Below are 27402 nucleotides of genomic sequence, written 5' to 3'. Positions count from 1 at the left end.
AGCAAAGAAGCAATGTAAATCAAATGGTAAGAACCACGTGAGCTCCAGTTCTTTCATCTTTAAGAATGTTTTCAGGAACTGGTCTAATTTTTGGACTGGAAGAAATGAGACTGGAGGTAAGCCTCACTGAAGTCACTGGGGTTTGCTTCAGTTTGAAAGACATATTAGCCAGCTACGGCTGCATCCACACTGAAGAAATAAACCAATTTGACACCTTTTTAACAGCCCTGGCTCAATGCTATGGAATTCTGGGGTTTGTAGTAGACCTCTCCAGCACAGGAGGCTAAATTTCTCACAAAACTACAGTTCCTAGATTTCCATGACACTGAGGCATGGCAGTGAAAGTTATAAGAAACTGGATTATTTCTGCAGTGTGGATGCAGTCCAAATGGTGGGACTAAGACCTTTCAACCTACCTCACCACAAACCATGGCAGGGGCCCAGAACAAAACATGGTCCATGAAGATTTCTAGCTTGTGCCATTTTCAACCAGGCATGTTCTCAATGAAGCATTCTTGAAAATAACCACTTTCTAGCACTGAAATGCTAGTCCTCTGAAGTTTTGCCAAAGCTAGAGAGGCCGATCCACTGGAGGAAATGCAAAACATTTTTTAATTAGATAAGCATGGGCTTACTTTCATGACATAAGAGTGCAAGGCTATTTTAGATCCTTTAAACTCCCACTGATTCTGAGTAAGAAGCTGGTTGCTGGCCATGACCACTTCAAGTCAAGTCAAGGGGTCAGGAACAGCCCCTCTTATTTTACTTAGTTTAGTCTGAGGTCACAGAGATCCCTTTAAATCTGAGAAAAGAAGAGAGAGAAATGTTCTGGGAATCTGCACCAATTCTATTTAAAGGTCTACTGTTGCACAAGACCTCATGTGATATTGCCAAATGAAAAGCAAGGCTCAACACTGCCTATCATTGTACACAGGAAGAACCAAGTAAACAGCCCTTGGTGAGAGAAAGCGCTACAGGATGACAACACCCCAAAGCTGAGCCTTAGAGAAGGCAGTCTACTTTTCCAAAAATAGATCCTGTTGGTTCACCAGCATGGCCTCTTCAGGCCCTTGTTCTAAGCCCTCGTGTTCAAATAAGTGACTTTGGCTGCATCTATATGGCAGATTTAATGCAGTTTGACACTGCTTTAACCGCCATGGCTCACTGCTATGGAATTCAGGGATTTGTAGTTTTGTGAGATATTTAGTCTTCTCTGTCAGAGAGCACTGGTACCACAACAATCCCTGAATTCCATAGAATTAATCCAAAGCAGTGTCAAACTGTATTTTTAGTGTGGCAGCAGTCTCTGTCCAAATGGACACAATTCTGAGAAACCAATGTGGCTCTTAGCACCTTGTGGGGACCACAGGAATAGATACTAACAGAAACTCATAGACCAACATTTGCTGCAGGAGCCAAGAAACTAAGAAGTGACTTAGGGCCTGAACAGACGGCCCTTTAAAGCTGCCATCTGGGTGGCTTGGGAGTGCAGTGTTTATATGCACTCATGCTCCCACACCGCTCTGATGCCGCCTGGAATCTGCCTGGATGTGGGCGCTGCAAGGTGCTCTGCCAGTGCAGCATTTATATACTGCACCCCGCCAGAGCGGCTTGAAGCCACCATGGGGTCATGGTGGGGCAGGAAAAGCCACCTTTTCACCAGCTGAAAAAGGAGCAGATTTTTGTCGCTTTTTTTGGCTGGTGAAAAGGCAGATTGAGGTTGTGGTGCGTGTTCGCCGGGGCCCCAACCATTCTTTGGAAGGGGTAGCTTCAAGCCGCCCTTTCTGCCCATCTGTTTTGCCCTTTAGTTATTAATATAAAATCATTTGCCACAGATTCATTCTTTCCCAGTAATAAAGGCATTAGATAACAGTAATGTGCCAAGGGATAACCTCAGTCCTTATGCAGTATAATAGTAACTTTTAAAATTACATTTATAGAGACAGGGCTGTAGCCTGGAAGAACAGCACTTAATTCAAGCATCAACTCATGCTGTGTGCTTCTCTAGATGATGATGATAGCTGTTACATTTATCTGAGCAGTCATTTGGAGCAAGGATCCTGAAGCACCCCCAAGCTGCAAACACAGTCTTATAGGGGGAGTGTAACCCTATCCAGATGTTTTTAAAACTAACATTACTTATATTAATTATGTCTGAGTGGTGGGAAACTGAAAAATTACTTTGAAAAGTTGCAAATGCAACACTATTAACTGCTGAGCCTTGGAATTAAGTTTTTTAAAATAACTTTTTGAACTCCTTTGGCCCACAAGTCAAATGCAACCTGTGGGGATTCTTCATCTGGCCCAACTTTTTTCTGCTGTTATTTCTAGTCAGCAGTTGGAGGTAAGTGATAAAGGGATGCTTATAGTCAGAAAAAGCTGGTGCATGGAATTGAACTCCAGTTTGCAGCTTGGAATGCAATGATATAGCTTAGCGTCATGGTCTTAGTCCTTCCCATTGATGGGATATGATCCTGCTAGACCTTTTCCAAACTGGAATTTGATCTCAAGCCAAAAATCCCTTTTCTATCATGTAAGAGTCCTACTGAGCCAGTGTGGTGTAGTGTTTTGAGTGTAGGGTTTAAATTACTGCTTGGCCATGGAAACCCCACTGGCCAAGTCACACTTTCTCAGCCTCAGACCCCCTGTGAACAAATGTCACCAAGAAAAGTTGGGACAAGTTTGCTTTAGGGTCACCATAAATTGGAAATGACTTAAGGCACATAGCAACAAGAGTCAGATTAGTGGAAAGGATTCCAGCTGTGCCAGTGTCCATTCTAGATGAACACAGGCACCACTTGGATCATTATATCCCATTTGCTTCAGGTGGGGAGCAGAAAAAAGAAAATGAAAGAAAACAAATGGTGTCACAGTCCATGTGGTCTAGTGTTCCCCAGGTTTCTTTTTCTGTAAAAGAATTGGACCGAATACTACCTGCAAATTTTACCTCCCAAGTATAGGCACTTAAAAAGTGCCACTCCTTAAAACATGTAACAGTCTTATGTTGTTATCTTTAATCATTGCTAATTGCTTAATACTGAAGGACAGCTTTCCAAGACGAGAATATACCAAATTAGTAATTACTATAAAAGTACACATAATCGTATCTGAGACATGCTAAGAAGAGAGAGAAGAGAAAAGAAAAGAAAAGAAGGAAAGGAAACCAGTTCAAACCCTGGTCTTATAAATGTTTAGTGGAATGATGAAGCTATCTGTTCATGGCCAGTTTTATGAAGTTATGTTGCACATTGATTAAAGAATGATTTTCATACAATCAAATCTTTAGAACCACAGTATCAGTCAAAACAAAACAACTACTGTTAAATCTGCAACACTCATGACTGGAGAGGGATTTGCATATTTGCACAAACTTGCCATTTTAGAAGCCCCAGAACCACAGTTCCAAGCCTTCACTTGCTTTTCTCATGGGAATTGAAATTGAAAGATCAGCAGGATTTTGAACGGATTTAGATTTAGATACAACATAGCTAAATGTTTGGACAAAAATTACTCAAAGCAAAGCAAATGTAGGTGGAAGCAGAAGAAAAGTAACTTTTTCAACTGTAATTCATAGAATCCTCCATCCACCATGGTCATGGGCTGGAAGATTCCAGCTGGAAGATTCTAGTTGCTGCAGTGTAAATAGATAACTTTTTCTAGCACTAGGTCCACAGTTCCTTATGGTTTTAAGGGTTTGGAACAACTATAGTTGGGGATTTCCAGCTATTTTTCATGTTCTTTTGTGTGTTTAACTGACATGACCCTGTTAAATTGTTGTAATTCCTTTTTTACTTCAAGTGGTGGTGGAAAGGAAACTCTGATATGCTCAAAATGAAAGGAAAAAAAGGGTCATTATTTTGAGGTATTTGAAAACAGATGTTTTCATAAGAAGAGCAGCCTTGGGTCTATAGATCCCTCTCCCTCTTTGGAGTTCTGTCACTCTTGCAAAGGACCTAAATACCCTAAAGGCACCCAATCCTGTCTGGTTTTGGAAGCTAAACAGTGTCAGCCCAAGTTAGCACTTGGATGGAAGACTGCCAACAAATACCAGTTGCTGAAGGCTCTATTTCAGCAGGAAGGAAGTAGCAAAACCACCTCTGAGTATTCCTTGCCTAAGAAAACCCTATTAAATTCATGGAATTGCTATCAGTTGACAGGTGATATGAAGGCACATACACACACAAAAACATACCCACACCCACTCAAACCTAAGCACACAGTCGCTCACAAACTCTTCAACTGCCTCTGCAATAGTGAGATTCCTATCTCTCACAATTTCCAGTAAAAACAAGACAAGCAAGAATCACTGCCTAGAAGGAGAGCATAATTACATTGCTAGAAGCCTCTGAGAAGAAGGACAGAGCTTAAGTGAACCATAATTTTAATTTAAAAGTAAGGGGCAGACTCTCCTTGCACCCTGCATGACCATGCTGAATGGGAATTTTGGGAGTTGTCCAAAAGTTGCACACCTTTTCAAGCTCTGTTTTTAGTAACCAGAAAGCAATTATTTTCATTTCTCCTGAAAGGGGGAAAATAAAAGTATTATTTCTAAAACTTGTTACTAAAATAGTATTGAACAAATGAGAAGGTGGGCTTATAACAGCAAATGAATACTTTCAAAAAGCAATTCCCAATGTTTGTTTCCCTAATATGTTCTGCTGCATCTACGCTGCAGCATTAATGCAGTTTGACATCACTAACTGCATGGCTCAGTGTTATGAAATTCTAGGATTTGTAGTTTTGTGAGCTATTTAGCCTTCTCTGTCAGAGAGCCCTGGTGCCAAAAACAAACTACAAATCCCAGGATTCTATAGCATGGTCTGTTAAAGCAATGTCAAACTGCATTAATTCTGCAGCATGGTAGCAGCTGTTGTTACATTTATTTATTTATATTATGCTTTTCCCTCAGTTTGGAACTCAAGGCAGTGTGTGTGTGTGTTGTTTGCCTTCAATTCATTTCTGACCTACGGCAATCCTAAGGTGAACCTATCACAGGGTTTTCCTGGCAGGTTTCTTCAGAGGGGCTTTGCCACTGCGAACCTCTGTGGTAAGAGAGTGTGAATTGCCCAAGATCACCCAGTGGGTTTTCATGGCCAAGTGGGGATTCAAACCCTGCTCTCCAGAGCTGTAGTTCTAACGGTCAAACCACTACACCACTGGCTTACAACAGTTAAAACAGACATAGCTCAATATTTATAACATGCAAAAGTTGAAAATATTATTAAAGTATCAAAAAATTAAAAGGTTTTCACTTGACAGGATTTTCAAGCCGTATCCGACTGTAGGCTCATGTGGCCAGCATGACTGTAGGGAATGCTGTTACCTTCCCACCAAAATGGTAGCTATTTATCTACTTGTATTTGCATGCTTTTGAATTGTTAGGTTGGCAGAAGCTGGGACTAGTGACAGGAGCTCACTCTGTCACATGCCACTTGGACCTCAAACTGCCAACCTTCCAATTTTGCAATCGTCAGAGTCAGCATCTTAAACGCTGAGCCACCACGTCACCCTCCTCCACAAAATTAAAAATCAAAACATTAACACCTGCTTAAAATAGAAACTATTAAAAGGAAAACAACTAATAGAAAATCCAGCACATTTTGCAAACCCCTTTCCTTTTACGCAATTAGGCTACCAAGGACTACTGACCCTGCCTGTGGAAAAATTGCAAGGAGTGTGCTAGACTGACTTCCCTGGGAAGGGAGCTCCAGAGCATGGGAGCAGCCACTGAGAAGGCCACTACGCTGGATTAACTATTAAGCAAAATATCCACGTGTTCAGGACATCAAGGGAAGGGTGGCACCACAGAAAAATGTAAAAACAAGAATCATTCATGCTGAACTTTATGAAATAATTGTAGAAGACAATGTTGAGTGTGCCTTTCCAAATGCAGACATTTGCTTTCGTATATTTTTAACATTAAAGGTCACAAATTGCTCTGCTCAGTGTTCATTTTCTAAGCTGAAGTATATTAAAAATCCTAACAGAACAACTGTGCAACAAGGCAGGCTGGATGCCTTATCTCTACTAAGCAAGCAGATGTGTTACATAAGATTAGTTCTGAGGATCTGATCAAAAGCTTTGAAATTTGAAGAAGTAGGAGAAAACTTTTTAAATATAAATAAAGTGGAAGTAGACAAAAATAAACATTTTCCATCTTACTGTAGGTTTTGGTTCATTTTGAAAAATAACATTTTATTTTACCATTTATTATTGTATATATTTTGAATTAGAAAGATATGGGGCACCAAAATCTTTTTTTTTTTAAGTGCTTAGGGCCTTTAAAGGTCTCAATCCAGCCTGGGACACCAGATTTATTTGTGAGGGTGGTGGGACAAAAAAAGGGCTTTCCCATGCACAGGCAATATTGGAGAAAGTAGTTGTTCATTCAGATATTGTTGGGGAAATGAATTTCTGCAATTTCACACCACTGTCCTGGCCTCATGGGGCAGGAAATCAGAGACATCGATTTACTGCTGAAATCAATATGCTTGCATTGCTAACCAACTTTTGTAAGATACCCTGAAAAACTGGTTGAAAGGCAAGATAAAAACACATTTAAAGAGACACTCTGGCCAGTTCTTAATTTTGTTATTTACATAATTTCAGAATAAAATTAAGCCATACTTTCATGCCCTAATATGGAGATATGTGATACAGGTTTTTAAAAAGAGTTTTGGGCCATATTAATGAAACGAAACCTGGACTTTACAGCTGTTGTCAATTAGCAGATGACTTACATAAGTGCATGCTAAGTTATTTATTGATTTTTAAAAAATAGAGCAGCATCTCATAATACAAAACAATTAAATCCAAAAATAGTGACAAATCTAAGTAACACTAGATCGCCAGATTCCCCCACCCCCCCTAACAAATTACATGTTTTTCCTTCCATGAAAGCAATTCATACCGACTGGAATTTCAGTATCAGAATATATGTAGGCATAAAACGTAAAGACACCAGATCCTTTCTGATCTTGGAAGTTAAGCAGAATCAGCCTTGGGTAGCACTTGGATGGGAGAACACCAAGGCTGTAGTCTACATCTCAGAGAAAGGAACTGGCAAAATCACCCCTGAGTATTTCTTGCCTACAAAAACCCTATGAAATTAATAGGGTTGCTTTAAGTCAACAGGCAACGTGATGGCGCGCGTACGCACACGCACACACAACCTTGAAAGCTAAAGAAAGTTTGACTGTTTACATAGCTCTTATATTTATTCTAGAGTTTTACAAGCTAACCAGAAAAATGCAGAACCTGAAAAATTTCATGTTTTCGGGTAACATAGTCTTGAGATGCTTTTTTCAGAAGAGAAGTGTAGCTCTCCTACAGAACATGCCTAAAAGAACAAGCTTGCAGCCTTACATGGAAGTACGCCTAAGGCATTTTTCCTGCCTGAGGCAAAGGGCAGGATGGCAGCCTTCCAGAGATTCCATAGATCCAGCCACATTGGCAACAGACTCTTCATTTAATATTGGTGTTGGCATAGCTCTCTCCAGTTCGCCTGAGGCAGCAGGGTGTGGAGTGGCTACTCTGTCTCTCAGCACCATGCAGCTGCTTCCTGCCCCACAATAACTGCTCTGCCTAATAACAGGGCTGGAACTGGAACAAGATTCTTAGAACAGAATGGGGCCTACTTCCAAATGAACATTGACATGGTTGCACTGTAAAGGCACATGTTGGATGGAGGCATCTCCTGTCTTTCTTGTAGCACCTGCAGCCATTACCCAAGCAATTGGGGCTGCTGTCAAATGGAGCACACAGAACTTTTGTCAACAGTGCAAAAATAGGAGCTTTCCCCCTTTCACTATGGGAAAGAAACACTCTTTTCTATTAATATGTAGGGCTCTAAGGTATGAGAAGTTGCTCTGGCACCTTCCTGTCCCATAAAGAGGGCCTGCCATTGCCACCAGAAGGCCAGTAGTTGTCTAACTTTACTTTCTTTTCTACTGTCTGAGTCACACACTAAATATGTCAAGTAAAAGTGCTAAGGAAGAACCCTACCTGAAAAAGTGAGAGTCCTGGGCCAGATAAACCATTGAAGTAATGAGTTCTTTTATATTGCTGATGGGAAGCACACAGGCCTCCATAAGCTGTTGGACAACTCCCAGCCTTCCTCCATATTGACTCTGAGGGCCACAAGACTTCTACTCCTGGAGTTTATAACATGGGAGGAATTTCTCTTAATTTTGAATGAAAAGAAAGTGAGGCCAGAACGCATTCACGTGAATTCAGTAGTTCAGCAAATTTACGTGAATTTGAATTGCATTCGAACTGACTTCCCATTGCCCGAAAATAGCTTGCCATTGCCCAAAATTGCATGTGATCACCTCTCACACAATAACGTGAAACCCCATGATTGCGTTCAGACCGACTTCCCATTGCCCGAAATTGCATATGGTAGTCTATCATGCAATAACGTTAAATCTCATGATTGCGTTCGGATTGCCATTGGATTATACTTTCAATTTCCCTTGTCTGATAAACTCCCCCGTGTTACACTTAAATCCAGTTTATCTTCACAAACTAGAAGGGTCTGTGGAAGTATCTCACAAATCCAAACTCGACCTCTCACCAGCTGGGAGAAGTTACTTCCCCCAGCCTCTGATACATACACCCACACTTTGGAGGGCACGATTTGGAGTTTGGTTTATAACAAGGCCCATTTAGCCACAGCCTCATCCCATGGCTACTTTAGCAAGTTACCTTCAACCTCAGCTCCGAAGGAGACCACACAGGCTTTGTTACAAGGCATTTAAAAAGAAAAGGAGAGAGAGAGATTATGGATTGTAAAACACTACAGGGTCTGATAGCTAGTATGTGCCTAAATATGAAAGCAGTTCCATGGGCCATTTCACACTGAATGGCTCTCCACCTACACTGGTTGAGTCGTTCCATTCTCACACAAATGATAACACTTTCATAGATTCCAGGACACATTCCAATGTTTTCCCAAGACACTTTGCTACACGGAACAAAGACCAAAGGGTGTCCATCCTCAACTCTAAAGATCAGCACTTTAAAATGTCTTGCTTCCCTATTTCGGAACTTAGAAATTTTACTTTTGTGGATGATGACTTCCAGAATTCCTCAGTCATCACACCAACTAGCTATGCTGGCTAGGCAATTTGTGGACCTTTATTTTGGAGGGGAAAACATCCCCAAGCTCCATATCTTTGTATTAACAATGTACCAACCTCACCTTGGTGCCACACAAAGCAGGATTCTTCACCCTGGTACACAGTAGGGCTGGCCATGGGGAGGTTACACCATGTCAGAAGAAAAAGCAGTAATGGGGAAGGGGTGGCAAGAGGGGAGGCTTCTGTTTATTTCCATTGAGGAAAACTATAGCTCATTAGCTCCCTTATGTGCATTAAAACTTCCTTATTAAGACAACTTCCTGTTTGCAACACGGCTTTTAAAGCCTCCCAGCAGCAGCCGAATTCGTACCACTAAAATTTTACAGACGTTCCATTATTTAATTACTTAGCCTCTAACACAAGGCTACTGTGACTCTAAACACTTCTTTCATTGTTTCATTTTTTTTCCCCTGGAAGAAGCATCCTGAACAGAATGAGGCAGCCCTGCTCTACTGCTTTCACTCCGGAGCAAAACAATATCTTGTTGACTTCTTGCTACAGCTGGTAATCTTCCTCAGGCCACATCCAACAAGACAACTGAGGTAGCCCCTCATAACTAAGAGGCTGATTTCAAGAGCCTTGGCAAGCATCAGAAATATGTGATCCTGTCTCTGAACAGCAGTCCATTGCTATACTGCCAAAAAACTACAATTGCCAGAGGCAGGTGTCATGCTCTCAGTCTTAGAAGTGCCACTTAGGGGTGAAACAGATGGGCCAAATGAACCAGCTTCCAGCTGCTTGGAAGCATGCCGATTAAACATTGCGTACCTCCAAAGCAGGCAAAAACTGTGCTGAAGTCATGTTCCGGTCCTTAGGACCAGAGCAAAAAGAAGTCGAGATAATCCAATTCCTGGCTGCACCGGTTGGCCCGTGTCCACAGCTCGCCTTGCAAGTGGGCCATATGCAGACAGCGGGGTTCTGACTAGGGTTGCCATATCCCGCTGGTGGGCGGGACTTTCCCGGTTTTGGGTGGGGCCGCATGGTCCCGCCCCGGTTTGGCCCCGCCCCCGGGATTTCACCCGCCCCAGGGCTGAGGGGAGTATTCCCTCTCCGCCTTAGCCCCGCCCTCGTCACCACAGCAGCAAGGGCGGGGCCCAGGCCTGGGGAAAGCCTTCCTGGGAGGAGTATTCCCTCCCCGCCTTAGCCCCGCCCCCATCGTCACAGCAGCGAGGGCAGGGCACAGGTCTGGGGCTCCTATTCAAATGTAGGACACAAAAAATTGTGTCCTACATTTGAAAATGTTGTCCTACATTTGTCCCAGTTTGGAGGTCCAGACCTATGGCAACCCTAGTTCTGACCCACTCCTGATCGGAGCAGACTGATCTTGTAGTGCAGTGGTTACCAACCTTTTCTATGCCCCACACACCTAGGAAATGTTTGATTAATGTTTGCACCTCCTACAAAAGTAATATCAGATTTGAAGATGAAGAAGTCTAATTTCTAATTTTCTAAAATGCAAATCTAAATTGAGCAATTAGATTCCAATTTATTCAGAAAAAAATGAGTGATGACTCATGATTTGTTATTCAAAGATACACACAACTCTTTGACACACCTCCTGAAATGCCATCTTGCACTCACTAGGGGTGTGGGAGTCCCAGGTTGGGAACCCCTGCTGTAGTAGTTGAACCAGACAGGGTTGAATCACCAGGACATTTTTCACAGGGCTGTAATTCTTTACTAATTTTCTTCTGGAAGAAATTAACTAGTGCTTTTAGCAATTTTTGAAGCCTATCTGCAATTTGGGACTTGCTGTGAACATAATCTGCATGTGAGTGTTTTGCACAGAGAACAGCATTTTCTATGCAGAAAATAATATCTGTGTAGAATATTATTTTCTATGCAAAAAATGATGTTTCTGTGTAGAAAATGCTATTTTTAATGCAAAACTATCATGTTTGAATTTTACACAGAAGTCGTCCCTGGATCCAAAGATTTTTATCAGTTCAGGATTTTTTCTCATAAGGGTTTCTTGACGCTGGAAAAACATGTTTTGACCATTTTTCAATTTTTTTTATCATTCTATCCTTACTTTTTTTATCAGCAGGCATAAAAGTCACCTGTTCTCCCCTTCCTCCTCCAACACCTTAGAGCATCATTTTCTTAGCGCTGGCACTACGAACACCAAGCCCTCCTCAGATTCCCCAGATAATCATCTTTCCATCCCCCTGATATTGATGATTTCTCAGCTTTTGTGTGGATTTTTCATATTCTGAAAAGTAGAACAGTCTCTCTAAAGCTTAATTACCAGGAGTAAAAAGCTTTCAGCTAAAATATGGTGGTCTTTGTTGTTTGACTGGGGAGCTATAATTCCCCAAAAAGTAACTTTTCAAAATTCCACGCATCCTTTTTGCCTTTGGCCCAACCAACCAGGATGTTTACTGGCAACATCTCTAAACTTGAATCCAGCCCTTAGGATCAAAGGAATTCCCCTACCCTAAAGTTAGCTACAATGCTCCTGAGTAGCTGGGGTTTTTCAGTGAAAATATTCTTGTGAACTACTCTGTTTTATTCTGGTGTAGGTGACCTGAATGGGTTATTAGGATCCATTATCCTTACAAAAACCCTGCTGTTAGTGTAGATGGAAACAGGTAGAAGTGAATCCATAGAACTGCTCCCTCAAACAAACTGCTAGTGGATCAGCCCTGGACCATTCGCTGAATCACTTCCTGTTGTACCCAGTTACTAACAGTGGTAAACAAGTTTCTTAAACAAGCAATGGCGGTCTTTAAAGGCCCCAGTTAAATTACATTTTAAGGTAATGTGTTAAACTGAGACAAACAAGAATATGCTGTCCTCATAAAAATCAAGAAAAACATAATGGAGAGCTACAAAGTAATTTTACCCCATTTCGTAACATAACAGTATGTGCTAGAGAAGATCCTTTAGTAATTGTTTAGCAATCCTGCAAGTCTTGTTAAAACATGAATGGAAATTTTTTTAGAAAGATGAAATGAAGCTGAGTCCAAAACACATTGCAGAAATAATCCTAGTCTGAGACCGCTTTAACTGCTCTGGCTCAATGCTATGGAATTCTGGGAACTGTAGTTTTGTGAGACATTTAGCCTTATCTGTCAGAGTGCTCTGGTGCCACAACAAACTACAATTCCCAGGATTCCCTAACACTGAGCCAGGGCAGTTAAAGTGGATTACTTCTGCAGTGTGGATTGGCCCCTGTGAAAACACTGTCCTAAACCCAAGGATTTAACCCCACTAGATTAGACCCATTGAACCAATGGGGATTTGATGAGAGTTCAGTTAGTCTTCTCTAGATGGGCGTAAAAATTTAAATTGGTGGGACTAGTTATTGAATTTAGATCCAGGTAATTAAAGCATACCAGATGCTGTACACTATATTTCAGAGGGAAAAAACTGAGAAAACCACTTTTAAGCACTTCTTGCCCAAGAAAGCCCTATGAAATTAATAGATTCACTGTATATTGACAGGTGACTTGAAGGCACACAGACACAATTAAATATTTCAGAAAACAACACCCTATATTTCCTTTTTGTTAAATTCTAAGTCCTATTCATTTAAACAGGGGAGATGGCTTTATCAATAGCGTCAACTAGACATATTAAAAGTGTTTATGCCTGGGTATGACCTTTTGGATACCTCTTGTGATGTCATATGAACATCCTATGAAGGCCAAGAATGAGTGAGATGCACCCAGTTATTTAAAATAATATAGGGCCCAGCCCCATACAGGCAGGCCAAAATAAAGCTGCTTTGGGTCACTGTGGATGGAGGTATACTGGTTAAATGACAGACGCATCTTAAGAGGCTAGAAGCTGCGCCAAAGCTGCACTCCTTTCCTTAGGACTGGAGCATGGCTTTGGTGCAGCTTCTGGCCTCTTAGGACACATGCATCATTTAAACAGCATACCTCCAAAGTGACCCGAAGCAGCTTTATTTTGGCCTGTCTGTATGTGGTCATAGATGCAGATACTGTCCCATACAGCTAAGCAACAGAACATTAAGCTCTTTACTGGAAATATTCCATTTACTTGATTCTTATTTGAAAATCAAAATACAACATTACCAAAAACAAACAAAAATTAAAGGGTAATGACAACATGGAAATAATTAAATTGCATATTCTTTCTACCCAAGCAGCTCTTTGTCACTGAGATTTCCTCTTGCTCTGCTCAGGATCTGTTTTAATTTTATGAACATAAAAGTCTTTGTCTTCATTTTCTTTGGCTGTGGTTCCCTCCTGCTGCACTATTCCCAAATACTTTAGGAAGAACAACAAAACAATGATTTATTTCACACTGCAAATTTTATCACCACCTCAAAACCTACCCAACTCTAGCAGACGAGACTAGAAGTAAAAGCCCTTCTGTTCTTCATGATAGAACAGTAACAGTCCTTTTCACAGCTGTTGCAACATAAGAACATAAACTAAAGATTGGGGAGGGAGTAGCAAACAGCTTTCTGGAATAAGCCAGTGTGTGCCCAGAATCCATACTGCACATCTGCCCTGTGTAAATACCAAGGCTTACTTTACTTTCAATACAATTTAGATCTTTATTTAATTATTCATTTCATACAAAGAGCACAAAGAGACATGTCTCCTCAGTTGGGCAAAAGCAACATGAAACCTCTTTTAACAGGATGTGGCTACACTTAATGTATTGGCTTCAGCAATCTCTCTGGTGCATAGTCTGTATCAGTGTTATGGCCCTCCTTATGCTATTGGATTACCAACTTCCAGCATCCCTTGAGATTGGCTGTACTGGCTGGAGAGGACGGGAATTGTAGTCTACCAGCATCCAGAGGGACACTGTCAAACAGACACAGAGCTTGAAATGCAGCTGCCTATGCGAGCCAGCATGTTTGAGTGTTGGACTACAACTCTGGGGATGACGGTTTGATTCACTGCTCAACCATGAAATCCACTGGGTAATCTTGGGCAAGTAACATGCTCTCAGCCTCAGGGGAAGGCATGGCAAAGCTCCTCTGAACAAATCTTGCCAAGTAAACCCCATAATAGGGTCGCCTTAGGATTGCCATAAATTGGAAATGACTTAAGGCACACAACAACAGCAATGACTACAACACACAGCACATTATTGCCTCTATTTCCAAACCCAGCTGATCATTGCATTGGCTCATGGGCCCAAGTACTGGGGGGAGGAAGGGGGGCTTAAGCTACCACTAAGACAAGGCTTGAAGATACTGAAACCTCCCCCGCCCCCATCATGCAAAATTAGACCACCAGAGGTGCTAACTAGCTAAGCCTCTTCATGTGTTTATCTGTCAGAAGTGTACTAAATGATGGAACTCCATGAAATATTAAGGGAGCGATTCTCATAAAACCCTGGGAATAATACATTGTTGTCAGGATCCCTGGGATAATAAAGGCCGCCTGCAATCTATCCTGTGCACACTCACTTAGGAGTAACTTAGTGTAACTTAGGACTATCCACAAGAAGAGTGTTTCTTAGCAGACATTGTGTTTGCAAGACTATTTAAGTATATTTAAATGATAATGGACAGAAAAATACCTTGCTGTGCCTTTTGCAATTAGGCAAAATTAAGAACAACTTGCCTACAAATCCCACTTAAAAGCAGTTCTGAAGTCCTCATACTGGCTGCTTGGAGTGTCCTACTAGACAAATGACTGACAGATTTTTTCTTAGAATTGGGGCCTAGACCACAGTATAGTTAGCAGGGGAGGGGATGAGCGCTTTATCTCTCCAGATTAGAATTCTGCCCTGTCATGAAATTTTTCTTCCATCTCCAAATTATTCACACCTTGAACTCTTATAGTTGCTGTTTTCACATTTCCTTGGTAAACTTTGGATGCATCTGCACTGCAGAAATAATGCAGTTCAACACCCCTTTAACTGCCATGGCTCAATGCCACAGACTCTTGGGATTTGTAGTTTCTTGTGGCACCAGAACTCTCTGACAGAGAAGGCTAAATAGCTCACAAAACTACAAATCCCATAATTGCAAAGCATTGTGCCATGGTAGTTAAAGTGGTGTCAAACTGGATTAATTCTGCTGTGTAAAAGAAACCTTTGGCTGCTCCTTTTCTTTGGAAGCTTAAACTGTATTTGTAAAATGCTCAACTGAAGTTTTAACTTTCTGTAATGCTAGGAATGTGGAGACTGAAGGAAAATTTCAAGGGAGAGGCAGATTTCCTAGTGAGGGCAATGCTCCATTTCTTCCCCTTAACTATATCTTTGGGTTCTAGACGTATAAGTTTACTAAGGCTGCAGTCCTGTACTTAGTAGCTTGGGAATAAGCACCACAGAATGCTCTCTTGAATAGTCAGAGAAGTGAGATATGAATTTCAATGGATAAATGTAAAGTTCTGTATTCTGATAGACAGTATCAGATGTACAAATACAGAACAGGTAACACCTGGCTTGAAAGCAGTACATCTTGAAAGGTTCTAGGTTTTTTCTTAATGTAGACGCCAAACTAAATATGAGACAACAGCATGATGAGGTGGTTAAGAAGGCCAGTGCATTTTAAGCTTGCATATATGGTAATGTCCAAAGTCCAAGATCTGCAATTCTTTGATCTGCAATTCTCACCTAGCGTATTCTTTCCAATTTGGAACAGTGCAATTTGAGGATTCTGATAAACTTTCAGTGACTATGAAGGTGAGGTGCCTGGAGAATTTTAATGGATACGTTGAAAAAAACAGGTATTTTAGCCTGGAGAATCTCTGATGATAGGCAATATGAAAGCTCAATATTTGTACATCATCAACAAATTAATACTTGAATAAATCTATTCTCTGTTTCTCCAGAGAGTAGTTTCTTTAAAATCAGATTGAAATAACAGAAAAAGAATTTGACTAAATATTAGAAAGAATTTCTGGGTGGTGTGTGCTGCTTCACAATGCAACAGACTGGTCCATAAAGTGATGAAGTATTTAAGCAGGGACATGGGGCTAACCTAGAAGGGACACTGTAATGGCAGATTTCCACTGCTGACAGTGGGATAAACCAAATTACTTCTGGAGTTGCTTTCCAACCCATTACTTCCAAGTAGACCTGTATACTCTACTTACAATGTGCAAAAACAGGATTTAAAAGATAGGAAAAAAACATTAAAGGGGTTGATTTTTGTGTTAACCCAAACAGAAAATAAACAAAAGCTGCTCCTTTTTACTTTTGGGATTTACTGAAAGTAAAAAGGAGTGGCTGTTGTCTACTTTTCCTCCACTTTCAGTTTGGGTTAACATTAGTTTAACAAATTACATTGCGTGAAAATCAACCCACTTTGGATTCCCCCCCCCCAATTTAAACCCCTGTATTTGCCCGGGATTTCCCCCGTGTGATAAACTCCTATGTCATCTGCCCTGTTCCTTTGAATGCCTTCACATATTCTACTGCCCTAATATTAATGCCAATATTCTGTTTGCAGAAAGGTGGGAAGCAAATTATGGAAGAACATTCAAACATGTGGAAACCTGTCTGGAGTGTGGTCCAGTGCAGCAAGACCTACACCCTAAGCTTACAGTGTAAGCTGTAATGAATGGCACTATAATGAGTTTTTCTGTGGGTTTTTTGGGCTATGAGGCTGTGTTCTGGAAGAGTTTATTCCTGACGTTTCGCCAGCAGCTGTGGCTTGCACCTTCAGAGAAACGAATACTGAGAAACTATACTGAGGCTTCATCTACACTGCAGAATTAGTGTAGTTTGACACTGCTTCAACTGCCATGACAGAATACTCTTGGAAACTAGAAGCAGCAAGACAAAGAAAAAGGGAGAGAACTCCTGAAAAATAACTAAAGTGTAAACCAAGAGGAAATTGCAGGACTGCCTGAAACCAACCATCCTACCAGAGTCAGTTACATCATTCTACTTCCTTTTTCCCCCTGCTGCTGTTTCTTCACTTTTTAGTTTAGGCAAAAAGTTGATCTTGCTCTCTCAAACAGGGAAATTATGCACGCTATCAGGATCCCTGCTCATCTCTCAAAGAGTTGAGGAGCAGCGATAGCTTACAACTTGCCTGCCCCTTTCATTTCTGGTTCTAGGGAAAATTTAAAAAGTAGTGTTGAGATCTTGCTGCCTAAACCACAATGCTAGCAAACATTAGAAGGTGGATTATACTAAATCAAATCCATCCCTACTCAGTATTGTTTGCACCAGAAACATTATACCCATGTAGATGTCAAGGAACTACACATCTGGAGTATCCTACACATCCATCACGTCTTGAAACTACACATCCACATTTTCCAGCATCATTATGGGAGACAAACTGGAGTCCCACAGGGAATCTACAGGGGGCTCTGGCTCTCAGAGAGTTTCAGAGAAGTGTCTCCTGGGTCCCTTTCACACTACACATTTATAGTATTATTATGCTATTTTAACTGCCATGACAACATTGTGTGGAATTCTGAAGTTTGTAGCTTGGGGGGAGCATTTCGAATTCTCAGCTGGAGAGAAAGCATGAGTCCTACAAACATGAGCCCTAGCATGCATACAGGAAAAATGCTTAGCTTTTCATTTGGAGGTGAAGGAAACCAGACGCCATCCAGCAACCACTGGCTCCAGTCCCAGTGCTAACCATCTGCTCTTGATGGGCAAAGGGAGGAGATCACCACAAGAACTTCAGAAGGGCATTGCAGGAAAAGCCGGGCCTTAAATTGCACTAGAGACAAAAGAAACCAGGAAACCCATACTGCTTCTACTGAACCAAGAAAAAATCCAAGGCACTTTCAGATCAGTCAAGCACTAAGACACTAAACTCTACAAACTGCTTATCGCAATTTAGTACCCTTCTTGGAGTCAGCGTGGCATAGTCGTTTAAGTGCTGGATTATGACTCTGGAGACCAGAGTTCGACTCCAAGCTTAGCCATGGAAACCCACTGAATTACCATGGGCACATCACACTCTCTTAGCCTCAGAGGAAGGCAATGACAAACCTCCTCTGAACAAATCTTGTCAAGAAACCCCCATTGCCTTATGGTTATCATAAGTTGGAAATGACTTGAAGGCAAACAACACACACACCGTTCTTGTCCTTCCTGATGTACAGTGGACCCTTGTTATACGCTGGAGTTTGGTTCCAAGATCCCCCATGTATAACAAAATCTGTGTATGTTCAAGTCCCATTAAATATAATGACATAGCAAAATGGTATTCCTTATAAAAAATAGAAAATCAAGGTTTGATATTTGAAATTTATACTTTTTTTGAACATTTTCAAACCATGGATGCTTGAATCCAAGTATAAAAAATCTGTGTATAAGAAGGGCTGACTGTACTTTCAAATGCACTTAGAAGTGCACTGAGAAGATAGCAAAATTCTACCTGTAGTGGTGCTGGAATTGCAATGGACAAATCTATGTTGGACTTGGCCTCAAAACAACCATGAAGTGCATGTCTAAATCCAGTAATTGTGAAAGATAATATCTGAGCTGGGTCAGAAGCTACCAGCCTATGCGTTTTCTGTCTATCCTTCCATGTCTCTCACTTTCCTCTCACTTTATCCTAGACACATACATCATTTACCCACACTACAGTGGTCCCTCCACATTCGCTGAGGTTAGGGGTGAAGGACTCACGTGAAAGTGGTAAAACCGCACATAAAAAAAACAACACTATTCTTTTTACCTGAGAGAACACCTATCTAGGAAGCTCTAGGTCCTCCAGTGCAACTCTGTGGTCAAAGACTCATGCTGGAGGACCTACCAATGTCTAAACATGTGTTTTTTCTAGGAACCTCTAGGTTCTCCAGCACAATTCTATGGTCAACTTCTGTAAGAGTTGAGCTAGAAGACCTAGAGATTCCTAGAGACAACATATTAATCAAAACCGCAAATAATCAAATCCCCAAAAGTAAAAGTCACAAATGTAGAGGAACTGTGTATGTACCTGCCAGGTTGGAGAAGATCTCAGAAAGGGGAACTTCAGCTCTCACCCAGCTATCACTGGGAGGTATCTAAATAGGATGGGCTACAATCTGACATTAGACTGTGAGTGGAGGCTGGAAAGTACCCAGTCATCAGTTTCATCATCATCATGGTAACAGTGGTAATAATAAATAAAAGGCAGGAATGACAATTGCTTACACTGATTCCTATTCCCATCTGAACAGTTTCATTCTGTGTACAGTTATGCACTTTAAAAATGTCTCCTGTCACTCCCCAGAGGTGCTGCAAATCTACACTGTAGAAATCATGAAGTTTGGCACCACTTTAAGTGCTGCTGAAAGTGCTTCCACCCTATGAAATCCTGAGATCTGTAGTTTTACAAGGCCTTTAGCCTTCCCAGCCCAAGAATGCTGTTGCTTCCAGGCAATTAAAGTGGGGTTGCTGCATTATTTCTGCAATGGAGATGCACCCCATAAGTTTTGTTAGACAGGGAGCATCAAGATTCAGTATATATATTTTGGGGATTGCAAAGCACCCTCCATGAATATTATTACTACTACTACTACTACTTTTCAGCCTTCTGTCCAGAAGGGATTCCAAAGTGTCCTCCATATATTATTATTATTATTATTAGTAGTAGTAGTAGTATTACAGTTCAGCCTTCTATCCAGGAAGGATTTCAAAGTGCCCTCTACATATATTATTATTACATTTCAGCCTTCTGCCCTGGAGGCATTCCAAAGCAATTCTTTCTTAGCTGCCTCTCCCCCTGGATGGAGGCGGTGAGATCCCCCTTTCAGAGGTCCTCCTGGTACATGGGGGGGGGGGCAGGTCCTGGAAAAGGAGGACGTGCCTGTGTCCTCCCCGCAGCCAGCCCTGAGAAACCCAAAGCTTACCTCCTCCCAGTGAGTGATGCCTGGCTGGGGCTGTGCAAAGCAGAGAGTGGGGCAGGCTCCTTCCCTGCCTAAAGCCCTCTTGGCCCCTTCCTCCTTCTCCTCCTCCTCCTCCCCCCCAGAGCCATGCAGGGGTCTTCAGGGAGGGCCCCAAAGTCCCTCCAGCAGGGGCCACCCAAGCGCCAGATGTGGAGGGGAGCCAGCTGTGCTCCAGGGAGGAGGCGGCGACCGGCCTTGGCGGTGGCTCTGCGCTGAGAGGGAGGAGGAGGAGGAGGAGGAGGGAAGGGGCTGTGCTGCTGGACCCACCCCCTCCAAGCCCAGGCCCTTCCTCTTCCTCCTGGGCCCAGCAGCCGGAGGGGCTCAGCCCCACTCTCCCCCCCCCCCCAGGAAGGACCAAGGAAGCCCCTGCAATGGAGAGAAGGGGGGAAAGTTGGGTATGGAGCCCTCCAGCTTCTCCTTGGAGGGAGGAGGAGAGTTCCTTGCCTTCACTGCCCTGGCTCAAACAACCTGAAAAGCCACGCAACAACAACAAGAACAAGATAAAGGGGTCGGTGTTGGATGAGTTTTGGAAGTCAAGAAAGAAGGCAAGGAACCTTAGGTTCCCCTCCCTGCCTTCTTTCTTGACTTCCAAAACCCACCCAACACTGACCCCTTGTTCTTGTTGTTGTGTGGCTTTTCAAGTTGTTTCCCACTTATGGCAACCCTAAGGCCAAGCTATCCAGGGTTTTATTTTTTCTTGGCAAGGTTTCTTCAGAGGAGGTTTGCCATGGCTTTCCCCTGAAGCTGAGAGAGTGTGACTTGGCCCAGGTCACCCAGTGGGTTTCACGGCCAAGCTGGGCTTTGAGGCCTGGTCTGCAGAGTCCTATTCCAACACTCAAACCACTAGGCCACGCTCTCATCTTATTTATTTATTATTTTATGCTATTTATTTATGGTATTTATACCCTGCCCTCTGGCCCTAAAGGCTCTCAGAGCAGCTTACATTTATTTATTTATAATGTAATTTTTATTATATTTATTATATTAATTTATTTCATTTTTATGCTGCCTTTCTCCCCAAAATGGACCCAAGGCAACTCACAAGATAAACACACACACACACACACACATTAAAAACAGTTAAAATAACCCAGTTACAAAACCAATACTAAATTAAGATTAAAAACATACAAAGGTGAAAAAACAAAATCTAAAACACCTGCCCCATATAAAAGCCACCCTGTCGTGATTATAAAAAGCCTGCCTGAATACAAATGTTTTTACTTGCCAGCGAAAGGCCAGCAGAGAAAAGGCCAACCAAAAAAGCACAACAGCTACATTATAATGATGTGACAAATCCATGCCACAAGTTTTCAAACGGACATGCTACAATGACATCCATTTCGGATGTTATTGTGACATGTCTTTTGTGCACCCTGGTTGGACCTGTAAAGGGATGACTGTTCTGTAGATTTGGGATGTTATTGTAATATTTATTTTTTTACGTTCTTGTCGGCCCCATAAAGATACCACTGTTTTGTGGATTTTGGGTGTCATTGTAACATAGATTTTGTGGATACCAATAAAGGTACCATTGTTTTGTGGAGTCCGGATGTTAATTCTAATATATATTTCATACATTTTGTATGGAGCCGTAAAGGGATCACTGATGGATTTCGGATGTTATTGTAACATGTGTTTTCTACATTCTGGTTGGACCAATAAAGGTATTACTATTCCACGGATTTCAGATGTTATTGTACTATTTATTTGGTACATTCTGGTTGGACCCATAAAAAGGGAACATTGGTGGATTTTGGATGTTAGTGTAAAATATATTTTGTGCATTTTGGATGGACCAATAAAGGTATCACTCTTTGGTGGCTTTTAGATGTTATTGTACTTTGTTCCATAGCCAACAGGGCTATCCCTGGATATTTCTGGAAGTACAGTAAGTAAGTCCCTTGACCTGTGAGCATGTGCCCAATGCACAAGCAGGCCAAGTATCATGCCAAGTGAACCCTTGCCCAAGGATTCAGTTTACATTACTTGCTCTTTACCCTAAAGCTGTTCTTTCCCCACGAAACAGGGCTACCTTTAATGGGCCAACCAAAATGCATCAATTATATGTCACAAGCCTTCAAAGCCCCACTTCATACCATGGCAATTCAGAACTTAAAAGCAACAGCATCTTGACATTAGGCCTGTAACTAATATTGTTATTTTTTTTTCTCCTGTATGGTTTTTAACACCTTTGCCCAATGAAGAAACACCAGTGGAGCTTTGAAAGCTTGCAACATGTATTTTGTGCATTTTGGTTGGGACAATAAAGTAACAGTTTTGTGGATTTTGGATATTATTGTACTTTGCTATAAGGCCAACTCACCTAACCCCCCCCCCCCCGAACTATTTCTGTTTTTGGTTATTTAATGTACAACTTGGGTTGTGTATTGTGTTTCACAGCGTCACCAGACCTTCTGGCGCAGGCCAAATCTCAGAGCAGATAAAACTGGATGATAGGAACCATGCAGGGATGACTGGGTGATAAAGGTGACCCTGACAAGCAGCCAAATAAAGGTGTTTGTTGTGTGCCTTGAAATCATTTCTGACTTATGGTAACCCTATAATGGGGTTTTCTTGGCAAGATGTGTTCAGAGGACGTTTGCTATAGCCTTCATCTTAGGCTGAGAGAGTGTGAGTTGCCCGAAGTCACCCACTGGGTTTCCATGGCTGAGCAGGAATTTGAACCCTGTTCTCATAGTGCAACACTCAACCACTGCACCACACACAGGTTATAGCTCAGCAACAAGTGAGTTTGGAGCTGGGTTGAAAAATGAAAAATTCGCTTTCAAGATGGGATTCCTCCTGGTTTTTAAATTACACCTCATCCTTGTGTGCAATTATTATTATTATTATTATTAGTATTAGTATTAGTATTAGTATTAGTATTAGTATTAGTATTAGTATTAGTATTAGTATTAGTATAAGCAGTAGTGTAGGGGAGCCAGGACTGGCAAAGAACTGCCAACTTTTAAAAAAATTAACAGTGGTAATATCATCTTCTGCCACATCTCCCAAAGAATGGTATTCCCTTTAGTTGTAATCCTCACAGTAGGCTTGTATGTACTCATATAAATGTGTGTATGTATAGGTTGAATCTACCTTATCTGAAATGCTTGGAGCCAAAAGGATTTTGGATTTTTTTTAAATTGTGGAATATTTGCATATACATGAAGTATTTTGGAGATGGGACCCAACTCTATGTTTCATATACACTTTTTATATGTAACCTGGAGGTAATTTTATACATAATATATTTTAAATTTTTGTGCCTGAAACAAAGGCGGGTTACATACCGCTGAGAAGTGGCGCTTTCCCGCTGCCACTGCTTGCAGCGTCCGGGAGCTGCAGCTGCCACACCGCGCGTCTCCCGGGAGCGCAGTTGTGAGGTAATCATGGCGGCGGCCGTGTGGAATGGCCACCGCCATTTTGTGCGCGCGGAGCGCGTACTAGGGCTAGGGGGGTGCGGAAGCACCGCCCCTTCCTAACCCTAGTACGCGCTCGTCGCGTACTTTCTGGCGGTCTGTAACCCGCCAATGTTTGTGTACAATGAACCATCAGAAAGCAAAGGTCTCACTATGTCAGCCACCCATGTAGACAATTTTGGATTTTGGAGTATTTCAGAACTCAACCTGTATTTCCTCCAGCCACAACCTACTCTTGGGAACTGTCTCTGGTGTCTGCAAAAGTAGTCCCAGCTTTGAAGAAAATGTGGTGTATAAACCAATATAGTACAAATTGGTTTGGAATGGGTCATCAAGAGACATTCATTTTAGAAAAGACCTGCTTCTGGTTGAGATGAAAGCTAGATCTCCTTTGTTGGTATGGATCAGGAGTCAGAATCATGCAGCCCTCTAGGCTTTGTTAGAGTGCAACTTTCAGACAGCACAGCACTGGTGAGGAATGCTGGGGATTTCAATGCAGTGTATGTATGTATGCTTCAGTATTTAATATCCTGCCATTCTGGTGTGGAACCTGCTGTGGCTTGCAACTGCTAAAACAAGAAAAAGCTAAAGCAAATATAATAACAAAAGTCAAAACACAATTAACAAAGCTATCATATTAAATGTGGTTACATTTTTGAAAGTGTAAGATCATTTAAAAACAGAACTGTAAACTTATAAATACTGCACAACAGTCATTAAAAAATTGACTTCCTGTAACCAATTAATAATTAAATGCTTGTTTGAATAGAAAAGTCTTTGTGTTCCTGTGAAAGGAGAACAAGAGAGGGGGCCAGAAGGGAATTCAGGCTGGGAGCAGCCACTGAGAAGGCTCATTTCCCCTGATGGGGATTAACAACACAGCTGCCTGAATTTTTGGACTCTCCTTGTGAGTGTGACATAGGGGAATGTCACAATGCATGCTTTCCAGCCTTTGTCACTAAAAGGCTGTTTATATCTGCATATGCATGTGCTGTACATCAGCGGTGGCATGGGGCTTTTCTCTGCAGGTGAGTACTCTGAATTCAGGTGGGGGCAATTTAAGAAGCTTGACCTTGGCTGCAAGCCCAGAGGTACAGGTGATTTTGGGGAACTTGCATCACATGGCATAAACTAGTTCTGTCAATACAGCACCACTTCATACTGTAAATTGGGTATTATATCTGTGCACAACACTGCAGGAGTGTTGCAAACACCCCTATAGTGCTTGTGCTTAACATTTGATATTGAAAAAAAAATTATTTGATATTCAGTGTGAAGTATACTGCTGGACTGTCACGAGCTCCTTCTAGTCTGCAGAGCAGGAATGATGAATTGCATTTTCCTCCAAAGTTGCATTTCACAGCTTAAATAATAATTAAATAATATCTCTGTACTGTTGGCCAGAATCCTGGATCAGCTACAGGACTGCAGTCTTAGGTCCAAAACACACTGCAGAAATAATCCAGTTTGAGAGTGCTTTAACTGTCCTGGCTCAATGCTAGGGATTTCTGAGAACTGTAGTTTTGTGAGACATTTAGTCTTCTTGTCAGAGAGCTCTGAGGCCACAGTACACTACAATTCCCAGGATTCCCTAGCACTGAGCCAGGACAATTAAAGCAGTCTCAGACTGGCTTATTTCTGCAGTTGCTTTGGACCTTAGTTAAGCAGTTAAGTCTAGTTTAGTTAAGTATATTTAACTAAGTAATTAAGCAAATAACCTGACCTTCCCAGAGCTGGTGGAAACATAATTCAGCCATGCTCTGATTGCCAACAAAATGGACCTCTTTCTCCCCAAGCAGCTGATGCCTGGTAAAGTAGCTTTGGGGAGCGAGGAGTTACAATTGTGGCAATAGTGTCAGACTCATGACTGAATAGCAGTCATGAATTCAGAACAGTTACAGATCCATACATCTCGGTAACAGTTCCATGTTTACACTCCTTAGTCATGAGTTACACTACTATCACATTTGCAATTCTCCTCCACAGCCTACTTTTTTGGGCATCAGATGCATGCGGAGAAGGAAATCCATTCTGCCAATGACTGGAGAACATGCAAATGATGTTTCTGTCAGGTTTTTGGGGTCAGGCTAGGAGAGGTTACTTAGTTAAGTATACTTAACTAGGCTTAACTAAGATCCAGGCCCAGCTCCATCGGACCTGGCATAGATTAAGAAACAGAGCCCTCCGTTCAGTCCACCTGCCTTGGTCCAGGCCTCCGAGGGAGAGAAGAACTGCTGGACCTGATCCCCTTTCCCACCACCATTCCCTTCTCCTTTTGTGTCGTGTCTTTTTAGATTGTAAGCCTGAGGGCAGTCTAATTAATAATAATAATAATTGTAAGCCACTCTAAGAGCCTTTAGGGCTGAAGGGTGGAGTATAAACACCGTAAATAAAAAATAAAATAAGTAGCTGGTACAGGATTCTAGCTGATATCCTTAATGTCTCAGTATTCTTAAATACTGAAGCATGGTTGATGCCTCCCTCTTGTGTGAGGTAGTTTATCATTTGGTTGCATAATGTCAATAATCGAAGAATGAGATCACTATTAGTATAGGATAACAATGGGGATAAAGGATCTACTGTAGCTATGATAGCTAAATAAACCCTCCATATTCAGCAGCAATATGCCAATGCATGACAGTTCCTGAGAGCAAGAGAAGGCTCTTGCTTTTACGTCAGTGTGTTCACTTTAAATTGTTGGGCTGGGGCTTGGAAGATCCAGTTTCTAGTTCCTGTTAGGAAACTCACTGGGTGACCTTGGGCCAGTCAGACTCTTATTTTCTGACCAAATTCACAAGGTTGTTTTCATGATAAAGTGCAGAGGAGGACCACTGTACATTATCTTGTATTCATTGGAGGAAAAGTAGAATATCAAAGTGTCTGTGTGCATGCCTTCAAGTCTCCTGTTGACTTATGGTGACCCCCTGAGCTTCATTGGGTTTTCTTACTCAAGGAATACGCAGAGGTAGTTTTGCCAGTTCCTTCCTCTGAAATATAGCCTACAGCACCTGGTATTTGTTGGTGGTTTCCTGTCTAAGTACCAAGAGAAGAAAAGAGAAAAAGACTGCTACATGGATGGACTCTATTAAGGAGGTCACAGGTATGAATTTACAGGACCTGTGCAGAGCAGTGGAAGATAGGGAGTCTTGGAGATGTCTCATCCACAGGGTCGCCATGAGTCAGGATTGACTTGAGTGCAGTTAACAACAAAAAATGTAAAGGACGATTAATTCAATCAAGGAAGCCATTATCTTGAGTTTGCGAGACCTGAGCAAGACAGTTGATGACCAGGGCTCTTGATGGTCTCTCATTTGTAGAGCTGCTATAATTCAAAGCCAAATTGATGGCAAAAAACAAACAGCAGCAGCAACAGAAGTAGCAATATGAATAGGATTTCAGAATCTTCTAAACGCTGATGTGTTCTTAGTCATCTTTTTAAAAGTAAAAAAAGGCCTTCCCTTCCTCCACAATTCCCCCCTCCCCAGGGTGACCAGATGTCCTCACTGCAAAGGAGGATAAGGCACCGCTAAACATAGACCCGTTCCTGACGGGCAAAAAGTACACGCTCCGTGTGTACTAGGGTTAGAAAGCGGCGTCACTTCCCGTTGCCCCTAATGCTAATACGCGCGGAGCGCGTAGAAAATGGCGGCACTCTATACAGATGGGCGCCACCATGACTACGTCATGACCGCGCTGCCTCCAAATGAGGCAGCGCAGAAGTGACGTAGTTGTGCCGCACAAGAGCGCCTGGGGCGCTATTTTGACGGCGCAGGAAGGATCTCCGTTTTGGAGCTCCTTCCAGGATTTGCATTGCTGGCGCAGCCTTTACATGGCTGTGTCAGCAACACAAATGAGAAAGGGCAGAGTGGCCCCTTTCTCTTGGTCCCCGCCGTCGCCGGGTGTCCTTGGGGCTTGAAGCCCCAAGGACACCCATTTCCAGGCCATGGGGAAGCGGCCTTTTGCCGCTTCCCCGCGGCCTGGAAAGCAGCGGATCGGAGCCTCAGAGGCTGCCGTTGTGGCAGCTGAGGCCCTGATCCAGCGGGGGAAGGGCCAGTT

The 27402-nt window shown here is 42.2% G+C and overlaps 1 protein-coding gene across 1 annotated transcript in view; it reads right to left on the bottom strand.

Moving 5' to 3' along the window:
- LOC149313735 (WAS/WASL-interacting protein family member 1-like) overlaps positions 1-20102 on the bottom strand; it is an 83495-nt gene extending 63393 nt beyond the window's left edge. Inside the window, exon 1 of the mRNA XM_089519716.1 lies at positions 19886-20102. The gene's annotated coding sequence lies outside the window, so the exon portion shown is untranslated. The remainder of the gene's footprint in view (positions 1-19885) is intronic.
- Between the last annotated feature and the right edge of the window lie 7300 nt (positions 20103-27402).

The sequence above is a fragment of the Sceloporus occidentalis genome, unplaced genomic scaffold (genome assembly GCF_023333645.1).
Source record: "Sceloporus occidentalis isolate IW3139 unplaced genomic scaffold, rSceOcc1.0.p SCAF_4, whole genome shotgun sequence".
Taxonomy (NCBI): Eukaryota; Metazoa; Chordata; class Lepidosauria; order Squamata; family Phrynosomatidae; genus Sceloporus; species Sceloporus occidentalis.
This window is presented reverse-complemented; position numbering and strand designations above follow the sequence as displayed.